Genomic DNA, 5,508 nt, shown 5'->3' with positions numbered 1-5,508 from the left:
TGATCCTACAGGAAGGCACCAGTCCTTCTTCCCTGGGGAGGTGATGGGAAGGGCTGGCTGAGATCCACAGAGACAATTTTGAGGAATTGGCTGCTGCTAAAAATGGATGGGCTCTGTTTGTGAAGCTAATTAACTGAATTCACTTAATCGAAAGATGGTGCTAGGACTTCTTTTGCTTTCAGAAAGGGTTGAGGAACTGAATAGGAAAATCATCCCTCAGCAGAGCGGCCCTGCTCTCTGTCACCAGAAAGTCATGTCATACATCTGAAGGTGCAGAATATATTTTTCCAATTGCGTTTTAGCTCTGTAATTACAAGGATCTAAAAACCTTGATTTGACTTTTCAGTAACTGGTAGTGGAAACCCATAAGCAAAGCCATTTCCCCCATGCCTGTGGGATGGAACGGACTGTGAAGGAGCAGGATAGGAAAGTGATATTTTTTCCCCCTATCTTCTGCAGTGGCCTAGTTTGTCACTCATTTCATTTCCTATTTTTAAATTCTAGCTAGGGAGCATCCAATTCCACGTGCAGGGATTGTTTTGCCAATTTCAAAGTCCTGCAAGGCCACATTCAAATAGGAACGGGGACTTATTTCAGTTAAACTCCAGAGAGCACGGCAATGCAAGTGATTTTTGTTTTCCTCCCTGCGTGTGTATTATTCATCATTCTCTGCTATTTCAATGAATTATAAGGACAAGGCAATGTGTTGAGTCTGTCTTTCACCATTACTCAAATGCCATTCAGGGGCTTTCATTTTGTTTCTTTTCTGAGTTCCTTTGTGTAGAATTTGTTTTTGCTCCTGTTATGTTTCATTTGTTTGGTTGTTTCTTTTTTCTTTTTTTTCAATTTAATCTTCAAGGTGTTTTTTTTCCCCTGAATAATACCCAGGGTTTGTATTCATCTAAAAATAACTCACACCTCTCAATAGCTGATTAGTCTACTCAGAGTTGACTTTAAGACACAGCACATATACTCAACTTTTAGTCTTGAAATTCAGAACACTGCTTGATAGCTAATAATGGAACCCACCAGCTCTTCAGGGAGAGGAAAGCTATTGGGTTTGTCCCCAGGTTTTCTTCCCCAGAGTTGTCCCACTTGACTACCTTAAAACTCTCTGGGGCTTCCCTGGTGGCGCAGTGGTTGAGAATCTGCCTGCCAATGCAGGGGACACGGGTTCGAGCCCTGGTCTGGGAAGATCCCACATGCCGCGGAGCAACTGGGCCCGTGAGCCACGATTACTGAGCCTGTGCATCTGGAGCCTGTGCTCCGCAACGGGAAGGGAGGCGATAGTGAAAGGCCCGTGATAGTGAAAGGCCCGCGCACCACAATGAAGAGTGGCCCCCGCTTGCCACAACTAGAGAAAGCCCTCACACAGAAACGAAGACCCAACACAGCAAAAATAAATAAATAATAAAATTAAAAAAAAAAACTCTCTGGAGGGCAATTCAAATGCTTGGGAGACATTTCTTGTGACCCCAAATGGGGCTTTGAGTTCAACCCATCCCAGCTTAGCCACAAAGAGCCTCCATCTCCAGCAGCTGTGGGTTTCCCCTGCTCTTGTAACCAAAAGCTGTGAGCAATCAGTCAGCTATGCTGGTCCCAGACCCGGGTGGATTCAAGAACAAAAGACGTGTGTCACATGGCCATACCCTCTGCATGCCACAGGCCCAAATTTCCCCAAACTGTGGCCATTACACATTTTTGTTCTCAGGAGAAGGTGATATGAATGGAAGATCACACGAAAATCACTGCAGAGGATACAAAGGTCAGATCAAGGGTGGGAATGCTCATCAGAGCAGTGTTCATGGGGGTAAAGTGGTCACCTCTGAGAATGTCATGTGAGAGGAGGGATGGTATTCTTGTTCTTACCATGGGCCATGCAAGGGCATCCTAATGGATATCAACCTGATATGAGGTCAAAGGCCTGGGAAGATTCCCACACGCAGCAAAACTGAAAAAGAAAGGAAAAACAGAGGAAAAGAGCATTAATTAAAGACCTCTAAAATTTCACTAATGAAAGAGTATTAATTAAAGACCTCTGACATTTCACTAATAAAATGTATTCCTTCCAGTTCTCAGCCTCCTTGGAGAGGTAGGCTATGTCCTCTGGTAGATTTGGTTAATGACTGATTTACTCAGTTAGAATCAGGGATAGGAGATTCCTGGTCTTCTGGAGGGAGCAGAGCCAGGGACGGCATGAGGCAAGCCAGGGGCCCACGGGGTAAAATTTAAGGAGGCTGACTGAGGAAGAGAGAATAAACATCCAAAACAGCACTTTTTAGAAAATGAATTGGGATACCAGGTAGGAAAGGAACCATGAGAAAAATAAAGGGATTTATGTGATGCATGCAGCAGACTGAAAGGAGAGATGGTATAAAACACAGATCTCCTGACTTCCAGGCTGGAGGGCTTTACCTGCTTGTTTTTGACTTATTTGGAATCCACAATATTATTTTATGTGGGTTACTGCAGCAGTGTGTTATTATCTCTGCATATTTTTCTGCTTTCTGACTTAGTTGAAATAACTATGGCTTTGGGGTTGGACAGACTGGATTCCAGTTTTACCACGTACAAATGTATGCAACTTTGAAGAAATTATTTACCACCCCTGAGTCATAGATCCTCCTCTGTAAAATCGGGTTGTTTCTGGAATTAAATGAGATAATTTATACGAGTTTACTTGGGCATTCATTCAGCGAAGTGTATTGAGTGCCTATCTATTGCCAGGGTTGCAGAGGAAACCAAGATGGCCCTAGGTTTTAACCTAGTGAAGGAAACAGATAAATAAACATGATCTTTTGAATATATGAGACATTAATGAACACCTGCTCAAGAATTGTTTGTCAAGAGATGAAGTAGATGCTAATATTCGAGGTTCCCTCTTTCTTAGTGTAGGGGTGCTAGAATCAGTTCATATAAGGGACTATTTCTTCTTTATTCACAGGTTTCATTTTTTTTTCCAGTAGATTAATTTAGCTTTACACCTCACCAAGCAGACATTAGAGCCTACCGAATGGATAATGCACATTTCATAAATTCTCTTACACAAAAGACCACAGTGAGTCATGCTTTCAAAAGTGCCTGAAGATGGATTTACGCCCCATGACAGTCATAATGGTTCATTTAGAGCAGTTACACAGTCTGCTGGGTAAATAATGCAAGTTGTATAAATCACATCGACGCTGTGTTTACACAATAGACCCTTACGACTCCAGAGGAGCTCAAACAACCTGATACAAGAGCATGTTATAAATGATGTCAATACAGTGCAAGTTTAAGTTAATCAAGGAAGCAGCCCCAAAGGAGGGCAGGTTTGTCAGGGCGGCCTAAAGGAGATAAGATGAATAAAATATGTCTTTGGTAAAAGTTTATATTAGTTAAGCCTCCTGGCTGCCAAATAACTGGAGTTAAGTTAAACTCCCTTTAAAAAAAAAAAAAAAATGGAAGAAGGGTAGGATTACCTCTCAAAAATATGCAGGGGTACTTCACAGAACCCCAAAGTCAAACTACAGCTAAGTTTTAAGAAGGAACTGAAATTAAGAGAGGGAACGCTGCAAAAATCCAGAAAGTTTCTCATTTCTGTCTTTTTTTCCTCTCAAAAACTTCATTCTACTTTCGAATTACAAATTGGCCTTCTCTGCTTTCTTGTCTGTGTGGCCTCTTAGCATCCGAGTTTCCCTGTTAACTGTTCCAGCAGATTCCCTGTCTCTAGGTCTTAGTTTCAATTTCCCAGGTGGGAGATTCTCTTTGGCTCACTTGGGGTCAGATCTCCCCACCCCCTCACCCCCTCACCCCCCCAGAATGTTATAGGAAAAGGCTGGGGGCATATAGTAGAATCATGGCTGCCTCGGGCACAGGCCTGTACGGAAGGAGGTGGTTCTCAGAGGGGAGGATGGCTCGTGGAATGTAGAGAAAGCCAGATAAATGTCCTCCAGAAGTTCTGTCCCCTTGATAAGACCCAGAGGCAGAGAGAAACACACAGAGCAGACTCAGGAGGTACTGGGCTGCCCCAGAAACATCCAGGAGAGAGAAAGGATAAGAAAGTTACCAGGATGTTGCCTGTTTTTATAATGGCTTGATTTACCTTATATATATTTAATTCTAATGGAGTACTCATGTCTTGGCAGAATGCATTACAAAATGAACAAATAAAAACAAAAACAAAACCCACAATTTGAAACACTAGAAGGATAGGTTTTTGGTGTTCACGCCCTGTACCTATGAAAGGAGCTCAGTGAGTGTTTGCAATTTCTATGTTCTATTTATATGGGATCCAGAGTAGAAACGTGAATAGTCTAGGCACCTGTTAAATATCATGGGCTTGATATGGGGTTATCATTACAGATTAAAGCTCATTATTTATAAAATTCATTAGCATAACCCAAATGCCCCAGTACATTGTGACTTTGGCTAGTTCCTGTTTTGCCAGGAAGAATGATAGCGGATGGTTCTCATCACAGGAGTGTCAGGATAGTTCTTTGAATTTATAGCACGTATGCTCGCCAGCATTCTGCATCCTCCGTGGTAACCCTAGTTCTTGGGATGCCCAGAGTCACGACTTTCCTTTCCTTGTCTCTTTCCTTCATTCCCCGTTCTTTTCTAGATGGTTCTCATAACCCAAGATAGGAACTTATTTATCAGCTGACTAGCTGAGCTTGGAAAAGACATTTTATTTGCTTATCAATCAGTCCACTATATGTGTAAGTGGACTGTCAGGCATTTGTGGGGTGTTTGGGAGATTCCTGCTTCCTTCCTTACCATTCAGGATATAATTCAGGGTCAGAAAGGCAAATTCATGGGTTATTTTTCTAAAAGTTTGGGTTTTTAGAAAAGGTAAGAAAGTTTAAGGAAGAAAACAAAACCCAGCCAGAATTCCACCAAGTTTAGCATTAGGCATTCTTCCGCAAAGGAAAGAGAAGAGGGAAATAACACCAAATGGATCTTTCACTGAGGAGTACACATGCTTTGTTGGAGGAGTTAATTAACTCACATCAAGATTAGAAAGACAGGGACTTCCCTGGTGGCGCAGAGGTTAAGAATCCGCCTGCCGCGGTGGGTGTGGGTGGTGGTGTGATGAATTGGGAGATTGGGATTGACATGTATACACTGATGTGTATAAAATGGATGACTAATAAGAGCTTGCTGTATAAAAAAATAAATTAAATAAAGTTCAAAAAAAAAAAAAAGAATCCTCCTGCCAATGCAGGGGACACGGGTTCGAGTCCTGGTCCGGGAAGATCCAACATGCCACGGAGCAACTAGGCCCGTGAGCCACAACTACTGAGCCTCTGCTCTAGAGCCCGCGAGCCACAACTACTGAGCCCATGTGCCACAACTACTGAAGCCCGAGCGCTTAGAGCCCGTGCTTCACAACAAGAGAAGCCACCGCAATGAGAAGCCCACACACCGCAGTGAAGAGTAGCCCCCACTCTCCACAACTAGAGAAAGCCCGCGTGCAGCAACGAAGACCCAGTGCAGCCAAAAATTAAAATTAAAAAAAAAGAAAGA

The sequence above is a fragment of the Balaenoptera acutorostrata genome, chromosome 10 (genome assembly GCF_949987535.1).
Source record: "Balaenoptera acutorostrata chromosome 10, mBalAcu1.1, whole genome shotgun sequence".
Taxonomy (NCBI): domain Eukaryota; kingdom Metazoa; phylum Chordata; class Mammalia; order Artiodactyla; family Balaenopteridae; genus Balaenoptera; species Balaenoptera acutorostrata.
Note: the sequence above shows the minus strand (reverse complement) of the source record.